The following is a 12,220-nucleotide window of genomic DNA, read 5'->3' on the forward strand; positions in this document are numbered from 1 at the left end:
GGCTTTTTAGGAAAGCTTTGAAGATGGGGAAGATCCGCTCTCTTATTTGAACTTTATTGTGTCATATCAATCTATCAGTGGTATGTACTAAGTGGTATGACTGTGTGCAGAGCACTGAGGATGCAGATCCAAGGGTAAGGGAGATGCTGCAGAAAGGAGAGTGAATACGAGAAATGAGGGGTTAGTCAGGGAAAGCCTCTTGGAGAAAATGTGACCTTAGTTTGGGTTTGAATGTGGGGAGAGTGATGGTCTCTTGGAAGTAGGTGTGGAGGGGGGCTCCAGGCCAGAAGGAGGACATGGACAAGAAGTCAGTGGAAAGAGAGATGAGGTTCAGGTACAGTGAGTCGGTTGGCGACAGAAGAGTGAAGCATGCGGGTTAGGTTGTAGTAGGAGATCGATGAGGGAGCGAGAGCTGATTGATTGCCTTAAAGCCAATGATAAGGAGCATCTGAGGATGGACAGCCATTTGAGGTTTGTGAGGAGGGCGAAGGGAGATGAAATAATTGAAGCATTTGTTAAGGGCTTGAAGCATTTGTTGCCAAGCATGGTACTAAATGCCAGAGTAGATAAAAGATGATCAGGTTGGACACAGTCCCTGTTGCACATGAGGCTCACAGTCTAAGTAAGAGAGAGACGGGCATTGAATTCCCATTTTACATATGAGGAAACTGAGGCACAAAGAAGTTAAATGACTTGTCCAAGGTCAAATAGCAGGCAAGTGGCATAGCCAGGATTAGAACCTAGGTCTTCTGACTTCTAGGCTTGTGCTCTTTCCACTAAGCCACATTGCTTCTCTAACCATCCCGTTCCCAGACCCACAGTACTTATGACATATCTGTAATCTTATTTACTTATATTTTATATTAATATCCATCCCCCCCACTAGACTGTAAACTTGTGTGGGCAGGGAATGTGTCTGTTATAATGTGGTCTTGTACTCTCCCAAGCACTTAGCACAGTGCTTTGCACACAGTAAGCACTCAACAAATGACCAAGCAGCATAGTGAGTGGGGAGAGACTGGAGACTTGGGGGGGTCAGAGAGGAGTAGTCAAGGTGGGAGAAGTAGTGTGGCATAATGGATAGAGCATGGGCCTGGGAATCAGAAGGACCTGGGTTCTAATCCCAGCTCAGCCACTTGACTGCTGGGTGAACTTGGGCAAGTCACTTAACCTCTCTGTGCCTTAGTTACCTCATCTGTATAATGAGGATTAAGACTGTGAGCTCAATGTGGGACAGGGACTGTGTCCAACCTGTTTAACTTGCATCTAGTCCAGCACTCAGTACAGTGCCTGGCACATATTCAATTCTGAGCACATACCATACAAAAATAGGATAAGTGCTTGGATCAACATGGTAAGAGTTTGGATGGAAAGGAAAGGGTGGATTGTAGAGATCTCGTGAAGGTAGAATTGGCAGGATCTGGTGACAGATTGTCTATGTGGGTTGAATGAGAGAGATTAGTGAAGGGTGATGCCAAATATAAGTTCCCTGTGGCAAGGATGAATACTTCTACAGCTATTGTATTCTCCCTAATGCTTAGTACAGTAAGCAGTATGGCCTTGTGGATAGAGCATGGGCCTGGAAGACAGAAGGATCTATGCTCTAAACCCAGCTCTGCCACTTATCTGCTCTGTGACTTTGAACAAGTCATTTCACTTCTCTATGCCTCAGTTACCTCATATTTAAATAGGCATTAAGGCTGTGAGCCCCATGTGGGTCAGGGACTGTGTCCAGCCTGATTAGTTTGTATCTACCCCAGCACTTAGAACAGTACCTGGCACATAGTAAGCATTTAACAATACTGTAATTTCATTGTGGACAGGGAATGTATCGCTCTCAAGCACTTCAGTCCAGTACTCGGCACACAGTAAGTGCTCAATAAAAAAGGAAGCACTTAAATTCTGCTGATAGTTGGGGCCATACTGAGCCAATGCTGCTTCTTGTTGATTGGCACCAAATGCCCCAGACCTACTTTTTGACTTTTTCTTATGCAGCACCTGACTCAGGCATGTCGTGAGGGCCATATTTGCTTCTCTGCTCTCATCTCCCAGACAGTTCTTTCACCTTTCCTCTCCTCTTATTATATGAGTTGCTTGTTTCAAAGTTCAGATCTCTCTTCTGGATCCCCTCTGTTCAGTAGCCTGCTCCATTCTCTTCCTAGCTCAGCCCTGGGTATTTAGATCAAACTTGATATATGCATTTTTCATTATCACCTTGCAGTAGGGACTTGGGCAGTGGAGCAGCATAGCGAAGTGGACAGAGCACCAGCCTGGGAGTCAGAAGATCAAGGAGTTCTACCTCAAGCAAGTTACTTCACTTCTCTGTGCCTCAGTTATCTCATCTCTAAAATGGGGAATATGACTATAAGCTCTATGCAGGACAGGAACTGTGTCCAACTCAATTTGCTTGTATCCACCCCAGCTCTTAGTACAGTTCCTGGCACATAGTAAGTGCTTAATAAATACCGTAATTATTATTATTATATCTATAGAAAATGTGAATCAGGGTCAGTGGGAAAGTCAGATCAAAAGAGGTGCTATGGAACTTCAAGAAGTTAGTGCAAAGGGCCACTTTAGCAAACCACTACCCCAGTGGTTAGAATTATGCTTGGCATTCAGTAAGCATTTACCAAATATTAAAATCATTATTATTACTTTTGAGTGACACTAATCTGGAAACAAATTTCCTGGGCACAATTGTGGCAATATTGAGAACACTACTTCTGCTAGATGAAGCAGCTGCAGACCCTCTTAAGGCATCTAAAGATCAATACTATTTAGGACTTTGATGCTATATTTCTTGAGTTTCTGGACAAAATCCACAATGAACCAGTTTTAATTCTCTTTCTTTGATAAAACTCTGGATATCAGCTCATCAGCATGACTGCCAAGTGCTCCCTTAATGTCATTAATTCATGGCTGTAATCCGTTTTGTCCTACAATCACACAGATTTGGAAACGGCATCTTCTGAAGCACAATATCCACATCATCACCCAGAAGCATTTATAGGGCAAGATTTCTTTTTTCCATCGCATGGCTTCTCAGCCTAGATAGAAAATATACAAGTTGTGGGGAATTATTCTCAACGGGAAATTCATTATCAGTGAATAACTTCCCTTATTCCAACACTTCAGAAACCCAAAATAGCACTCCTCCTCTACTGAAATGAAATACTGAAATAGTTCTCTCTCCTACAAGAACATGTTCTTAGGCCTTCCAAGAAGCAGTGCAGTGTTTACATAGACACAACTATCCTCTGCATTAAAATGGAGTATTACTTCCAGCTTGCTTCCTCAACAGCACATCCAAGAATTCAATTATTCACAATCGATCAATAAATAGCACGTGTTGAGAGTTGACTGAGTGCGGAACACTGTATTAAGTTGGGAGGGTACAATAGAGACAGAAGACATGATCCATACACCCAAGTAACTTACAGTCTAATAAGAAGAGGCAGGAAAAAAAGGCATTTTCTTTGGTTAATATTGTGATTGATTGGAATGTTCAGCGGAATGGGTATTTCTCCTTCTTTGTTTAATGGATATTCGGATAATTTTACCCAGCATTAAAAATGACTTCTCTGAAAAGAAAGATCTTCCCCCATTGCACTGGGTTATGCATTGGACTTTTCTTATATTGTTTTCTTGGAGCCCTCTAATCTGTAAGCTTGTTGGGGTCAGAGAATACGTCTACCATCTCTGTTATATTGTTATATTGTACTCTTCCAAGCACTTAGTACAATGTTCTGCACACAGAAGCACGCAATAAATATGACTGATTGTTTCTTCCACCTTCTTGGCCTGTGGTTGTACCCGCAACCTCCCAAACTCAATGACTTAGGCATCCTGATGCCAGTCCATCTTGCTCATGTGATTTACTTAGCATTGATCTTGGCTTTGATGCAAGCGGCCTGGCTGTGTACCAGGACCCTGTTATTAGCGACCTTGTCTTGCTATTTGATATGCAATATGCCTCAGAAATCTTCCTGATGAAATAGGCTGAGAGATGATGAAAACATCTGTAGTAAGTTCAGGATTCTTGCTCATCTTGAAGATAGAATGCTGATTACCTTTTTAGATTTATTACTGAAGTTTGATATAAAAAATGTCAGGCTATGACTTTATCAGTGTTCTTGTTTGTTGATTTTGCATAATTGTAAAAAAATTGGATCAGTATCCATGCACATAAAATGGTTGAGTATGTACAAATATATTCACATACACATATATATGTCTACATTATAAATGGAAGGAACCAGGTCACTCAGTGACCCAGAATCCTATCTATTGAGTGCAGAGCATCATAGTCTTTTAGACTGTGAACCCATTGTTGGGCAGGGATTGTCTCTATCTGTTGTTGAATTGTACATTCCAAGCACTTAGTACAGTGCTCTGCACACAGTAAGTGCTCAATAAATATGATTAAATGAATGAATCATACTAAGCATCTGGGAAAATTATAATAGAAATAACACACATTTGCTGATGTCTAAAAGTTTACAATGTAACAGTGGAGAAATCACAAATTCTTTACAAATAGTGGAAGCATGAAGAAGAAAATGATTTAAAAAGTAATACAGATCTCAAGATGAAATAGCACAGATATGGCAGAATGGTTGAATAAATGAATAGATAGATAAATAATAACTACAGATGTACAAAAGTTCTGAAGATACAAATTAAATACATTCATGCTAAGGCTGTTTGTTGGGCTAAAGCAACTAGAGTGTTGTGAAATTAGCTGGAAGTCTTCCTGGGTGGGGGGGGGGGGGGGAAGGGGAGGAGAAAGAGGATTGGGGTTTGAAGAAGAGGAGAGCTGTGCTCACTGTCAGAGGAAAAGAGTTCCAGGTCAGGAAAACTGTACCAAATTGGAGGGAGGGAAGTCAAGAGTAAGGCACAATTAGAAGATAACCTTGTCAAGAGTGAAGAGTACAAGGTGGAAAGTAGTGGATGAAGAAAGTCAGTATTTAATATGGAAGATCTGGTGGAAAGTCTTGAAGTCAAATGTGAGGCATTTTAGCTTATTTCAGACAGGGTTAGGTAGCCACTCCAAGTAGTGATGTCACTGGGCAGGGATTGTCTATATCTGTTACTGAATTGTACATTCCAAATGCATCCCTTTTCCCTCTGTCCCCTCTATCCTCCCCTTCACCTCTCCACAGCTAAACCCTCTTCTCTCCCCTTTCCCTCTGCTCCTCCCCCTCTCCCGTCCCATTCCCTCAGCACTGTACTCATCCCCTCAACTGTATATATCTTCCTTACCCTATTTATTTTGTTAATGAGATGTACATCACCTTGATTCTATTTATTTGCTATTGTTTTAATGAGATGTTCTTCCTCTTGATTCTATTTATTGCCATTGTTCTTATCTGTCTCCCCCGATTAGTCTGTAAGCCTGTCAGAGGGCAGGGATTGTCTCTATCTGTTACCAATTTGTACATTCCAAGCACTTAGTACAGTGCTCTGCACATAGTAAGCGCTCAATAAGTACTATTGAATGAATTAATGAACAGTACAGTGTTCTGCACAGAGTAAGCACTCAATAAATACTATGGAATGAATGAGTGGAGAGATGTGCACTGAGTGGCATTTAAAGAAGATGATCTAGGAGCCATTCGGTAGTAGAGATTGACGTAGAGGTAAGGCTGAAGGCTGGGAGACCAGTGAAGAAGCTGATACAATAATCTAATCATGTTTTAAGATGTTGGAGCAGAGTCACAGCTGTTTGGGTGGACAGGAAGGAGCATATATAGGATCCAGAATGATGACCTCAAATGTTTACAGGTAAACACACCATCTTTCGAGATGAGTTTCCCAGAGAACTGGGAATGTTTCTTAACATTATCTTCCCGATACATTTTTGGCTCATCAAACTAGGCTGTACAAAATAAGCTAGCTAAAACTGGATTTAACTTGCTCCCAAATCTCCCCACTGATAGGAAAACCATCAGACACCATTATCACAAATACAACATGCAATCCTTCCTTTCTAGACTTGTAGACAATTGACTGTGGAATGCCTCAACTGACAGTATCTAAAGTCAGGCCAACAAAGGAAATTTACAAATGTTGAATGTTGCTCTCTAGATTTTTTCGGACAGTAGGTTTTACAAAATGTACATCTACTATATAAAATGAATATACTAATTAGTTAAATCATTCATTTAGTGAAGCAGCATGGCCTAATTCAGAGACCATGGAGGTGGGTTTCAGAAGGACCTGGGTTCTAATCCTGGTTCTGCCAATTGCTTGCTGTGTAACCTTGGGCACATCACTTAACTACTCTGAGCCTCAGTTTCTTCAACTATAAAATGGGGAATTCATGTACTCCCTCCTACTTAGACCCTGATCCCTATTAAGTCAGACAGAGACTAAGTCTGACTTAACTTGTACACACCCAAGTGCTTAGAAGAGTGTTTGACACATAGTAAGCACTTAACAGATACCATAAAAAATTCATGCTTCTTTATTGATCTCCAGTTGAATGCAAAATAGCAACCTGAGCCTTGAAAGGATGAAAAAGGAGATAGCAAGACACTGTTTCTGTCCTTGAGGGAAAGCAAACTATGATTAAATGCTTGAGAAGCTCAGCAGATAAGATACTGGGCCTGCCAGTTTTGTCATTCTTCAATTCCTCTTTGCTCATGTATCCCCTTTCCTAAAAAAACCCTCCCTTGACCCCATAACTCCATCCAGTTATTGCCCTGTCTCCCTTCCACATTCTTCTCAAAGCTCCTCGAGCAAGTTTTCTACACCCACTGCCTCCACTTGCTTTCCTTCAATTCTCCCCTTGACACTCTCCAATCTGATTTCTACCCATTTCACTCCATGAAAACTGCTTTTTCAGGGGTCACCATTGATCTCCATCTTGCCAAACCTTACATCCCCTTCTCCATTCTAATTCTCCTCATTCTCTCAGCAGCCTATGACCATGTGGACCCCCTTGTCCTGAAAATATTATCTAACATTGACTTCACTGATACTGTCCTCTCCTAGTTCCCCTCCCATCTCTCTAGCTGCTCATTCTCATTCTCTTTTGTGGGCTCCTCTTTTGCCTCCCACCCCTGAACTGTGGGAGGCCCTCTGAGCTTAGATCTGGGTGACCTTCTACTGTCAATCTACCCCAACTCCCTTGGAGAACTCATTCTCTCCCATGGCTTCAACTAACATCTCTAAGTAGATGATTCCCAAATCTACATCTCCAGTCCTGAACTTTCTCCTTTGCAATCTCGTATTTCCACCTATCTTCAGGACATCTCTACTTGAGTGCCCCACTGACACCTCAAATGTATTATATCCCAAACAGAACAGCTTATCTTCCCACCCAAACACTGTCCTCTCCCTGACTTTCCCATCAATGTAGATAGTACTACCATCCTTCCTGTTTCACCAGCCCATAATCTTGGCCTCAAGATTAGAGAAGCAGCCTGGCCTTGTAGATAGAGCACAGCCTAGGAGTCAGATGGATAGAAGGAAATCGGGCTGGACACAGTCTCTGTCATATGTGGGGCTCACAGGCTCAGGGGCTCACATGGGGCTCATAGTTTAAGTAGAAGGGAAAGCAGATATTGAAAATCCAATTTTATGATCAGAAACCTGAGGCACAGAGGAGTAAATGTCTTGCCCAAAGTGACACAGTAGTCAGGTGGTGGAGCCAGGATTGGAACCCAGATCCTCTGAGTCCCAGGCCCATACTATTTCCACTAAGCGATGCTGCTCACAGCCATAATTTAGCATTGGGGCTTTGGGGCAACCAGAGTGGTCATTTTCTATCTGTTTAACTAGCAGGGATTCTCTTGTACTACCCAGGAAAAGGCCCCCCTCCAAATCAATCATTTACATTGAGCACTTACTGTGTGCAGGGCAGCACTTACTGTGTGCAGGGCACAGTGCTAAGTGCTGAGAGAGTACAATGTAGCATAGTTGGTAGACAAGCTCCCTGATCATTATGAGCCTCCTATATTAGTTCTCCCTTTCTCAAGAAATAGTGGAGAAGCATTGTACAAGGTAAACATTTTTGAAAAGGAGGTGGACAAAATATGATTCCAATTTTGCAGGACTCCCTCTTCTTCTAGGAAGAGGTTAATAACAGCTTTGACTCCTTGGAAATGTCACAGATCTGGTTTGGCTCAAACACTCATGTGTCTCAACAGAACTTTTTGAACTTACTCCAGCCCAACAGCTGTTGAGTACCACAAATAACAAACATTAAAGGAGAATTATCAATGCTAATAAAATGAAATGTAGGATTCTTCAGACTACTACAGAAGATTTGCCACTTTATGCTTATGTTACATGGAACTTCACTTACCTATTTTTTTCTGAAAAGCGGTCCACAGGATTTTTCATAAGAAAAGTAAAACCTTTAACAGTACATTTATATATTTATACAAGACCACCAGAAGTCTAAACTCTGGGCTCTTAGTATATTTTATAATTTCCAGGGGAACATTCTGTACCCTTTTCATCATACAGCTATTGCCTATCAAAAAGAAAAACATTCCTTCTCAGTTCCAGGTATTTTCCCATAATAAAAGTCAAAATTCTCTCTCTCTCTCTCTCTCTCTATATATATATATATATATATATATAAAGCAGTGCAATAAAAAAAGCCAGGCTGGGTTAAAACAGGCAAAACATACCAAGAGACATGGAAAGAGAATATTGAACATGGTAGTATGGTATTATGATGACTTTCCCATTTTTCAAATGAGAAAAATTGATTTACTTTCATCAAAGTAGCATTTATTTGTTTAGCTTATTTCTCTCCACTGCTCAACACTAAGCAAACTGAGAATCCTTCAGAGATATTCTTGATCAGTCCAATGACCTTCAAAAATGCTTGGATGAATGTAGAGCAACTGGGAAAGACACACAAAAAAATCCCTGCTTGGAAGAGGGCTCTATGTCCCCAGGCCCACTGCCTGGAGACTAATAGGCCAAAAACAAGGTGTCAAGAAAAAGACGATCCCTTCTCAATCACTTTCGCTGGCTCTTCCTCTGCCTCCCATCTCCCCTAACTGAGGGGTTTCTCAAAGCTCAGTTCTGGGCCCCTTTTTATTCTCCATTTACATCCACTCCCTTGAGGAACTCGTTTGCTCTTGGGCAGGAAACATATCTCCAACCGTTATTGTGCTCTTCCAAGTGCTTAGTTCAGTGCTCTGCACCCAGTAAGCTCTCAACAAATGAGAGTGATTGAGTGAATTACAGCTTCAAGTATTTTCCAACCCAAAGCTTGTTCCTGCCCAGACTTTCCCATCACTGTAAACAGAACTGTTCTCCCTGTCTCACGAGCCATAACTTGGGCATGAGCTTCAATTCATCTCTCTCATTCAATCCATATAGTCAGTCATCAATTCTGTCAATTCTATCTTCACATACGCCCCATCCAAACTGCTACCATGCTTCTCCAAGCACTGACCCATATCTGTCCTTGACCTGTGCGTCCATCTCCTCACTGTCCTCCCTGTCCTCCCTGTCTCCTATCTCTTCCCTCCCCATTCCTTAATAACCTCCAGTGGCTACCCATCCATCCCTCCATCAACCAAAAACTCACCATGAGCTTTAGAGCACTCAGTCAGCTCTCTCCCTCCTACTTATCCGCGTTCATCTCCCAGTACAACCCAGTTTGCATACTTCTCTCCTCTAATACCAATCTATCTACTGTGTCTAATCTCTCTCAATGTCAACCCCTTGCTCATGCATGCCCTCTCTCCTGCATGGAACTCACTCCTCCCATCTTATCCCACACATCATCACTCTCAAACCTTCAAAGTTCTATAAAAATTTCTTCCAGAAAGCCTTCCCTGATTATGCCTCATCTCCCCCACCCTATTCACCTTCCCCTTTGAGCCCCCTAGGTACTTATGTTCATACCCTCTAGCACTTTAATATTCTCCCAATCCCCATACCCAGAACATTTACAAACACAGCCTTGTGCTTTGTTGTGTCCCATATTTGTAATTTACTTTATGGTCTGACTATACCACTAAATCGTAATTTACATTTTATACAGGGACTGTTTCTACTGTACTGTATCCCCTTGAGTACTGTGAGCCTGTTTGGGGCAGGGATTGCCTCTATTTGTTGCTGAATTGTACTTCCCAAGCACTTAATACTGTGCTCTGCACACAGTAATCACTCAATAAGTGTGACTGAATGACTGAATGAATGTTCTGCTCATTGTAAGTGCTCAATAAATATTACTGATGGATTAATTCAGCAGGCCTGGTCAGAACACTTCCCTGCAAATATCAGAACAAAAAGGATAGGAAGAAATCATTTCCATAAAAAGCAACAAATGTCTTACTCATTCATATACCCCAGTTATTCCTACCCAGTGGTTATTTACTGTTAGGTAGACAAGTCATTAAGTAAAAAAACAAAACCAGCCTGGAGCTGAATAAAACTGTAAAGAAAGTCAGATTATGAGAATCCATTTATTTTGTCAGTGGGCTTTAAGACCTAATAAAATATAGCATTTACAGATATCAAAGTTGTCAAAATTTTTAAAAATGCTCTTTTATTCACGCTAAACAAATGAGTTTTAAAACTAGTTCCTTCTCTATTTGAAATTTTGAGCATCTGATTCTTCTCTTGATACTGCGTCAGACTCTTAGGGAGAAGGCTGATATTTCTGAAAAGTGAATGAAAATATTCCTCATGGAAAAAAAAATGCTCCAAGGGAAAAAAAAGACCTGTACAAATCTGCAATAGAGGTTAATAACTACCATCCACTTTCTTAGCTATCTTCAAGTTAGGTGTCTCATGTTTTAGTTCCCTAGATAGCTTCATAATAATGAAGTGCCATATTTTAAGATGAAGAATATGTTACTGAATGTCAGAAGCGTATTATCCTAGGAAGTGCATGTTCTGAGACAAGTTCTCTTGCATATTCAACTTAGTTTCCTCACAAACTGATATGACTTGCCAAAATAGGCTTAGAAAAAAATCCACCTGCCTTTTACAACTTGCTTCATATTTTTCAACAAAGAGACATGATGACTCCCTATCAAAACGTGATGATGTCCTCTCAAATCAGCACAAATCCAACCTAAGTCCAAAATTCCTCACTTGCTAATGATTTGAGAAAGTTGACTTTTTAATGACAGGAATTTGGCATTCCACATCTTCACTCTTGAATAATAATAATAATAACGGTATTTGTAACCAGCCTCTTGAATTAAAATGATAATAATAATAATGATAATAATGATATTTAAGTGTTTACTATGTGCCAAGCACTAAACTAAGTGCTGGGGCAGATACAAGATAATCAGGTCTCACATGTGGCTCATAGTCTAAAAAGGAGGGATTACAGGAGTTGAATCTCTATTCTGCAATGAGGGAACTGAGGCGGAGAGAAGGGGAAGTTAAGTGACTTGCCTAAGGTCACCCAGCAGACATGTAGCAGAACTGGGATTAAAACCCAGATCCTCTGACTCCCAAGCCCAGACTCTTTCTACTAGCCAAGCTGCTTTTCTACTAGAGTGTGAGTAATCCATGTTCTACTTCACCAGTAACAAGAAATCCAAAGAGGGAAACCTCACATTCTCATTGTTATCCTTTGACATGACAGTCCTTTATAATTTCCTTAGGGTCCAGTTAAAGCTACCATCAAAACCATAACTTATGGCTACAGTCAAATTGTAAAGATATAGTGTAGTCCAAAACATAATTTTTTTTACACATTATTTCATTTTTCAGCCTTGATCTGTTGGAACTTTCATATCACAATCACATGATGATTGCATGTGAATCACATGCAAAATAGCTAAGGAATTTGTTGACTAATAATAACTGTGGTATTAGCTAAGCACTTACTTTGTGCCAGACAATGTACTAAGTACTGGAGTAGACACAAGATAATCAGGTTGGATACAGTAGCCCATGTAAAGCTCACACAGTTGAGGAAACTGAGGCATAGAGCAATTAAGTGACCTGCCCAAGGTTACCCAGCAGACAAGTAGTGGAGCCAGGATTAGAACTCAGGTCCTCTGACTCCCAGGTCCATGTTTTTTCACTAGGCCTTGCTGCTGTGAAATGGAATGCCAAAGAATAAAAATGACTAACTAGCATCACAGTGATTTACATTTGCAAAGGAGCAACCTTTTAAAACCCATAGTGTAATAGGAAAGAGTGTATTTGAGAGCAAAAGACTTGGATCCATTTGGAATTCTTTCTAGACCATACGGTGATGCAAGATAAGTCATTTAAATTG

The 12,220-nt window shown here is 40.9% G+C and overlaps 1 protein-coding gene across 2 annotated transcripts in view; it reads right to left on the bottom strand.

Annotated features, from left to right (window-relative positions):
• PRKG1 (protein kinase cGMP-dependent 1) overlaps positions 1 to 12,220 on the bottom strand; it is a 1,170,280-nt gene that overhangs the window by 1,062,579 nt on the left and 95,481 nt on the right. The gene's annotated exons all lie outside the window — the stretch shown is intronic.

The sequence above is a fragment of the Ornithorhynchus anatinus genome, chromosome 3 (assembly GCF_004115215.2).
Source record: "Ornithorhynchus anatinus isolate Pmale09 chromosome 3, mOrnAna1.pri.v4, whole genome shotgun sequence".
Taxonomy (NCBI): domain Eukaryota; kingdom Metazoa; phylum Chordata; class Mammalia; order Monotremata; family Ornithorhynchidae; genus Ornithorhynchus; species Ornithorhynchus anatinus.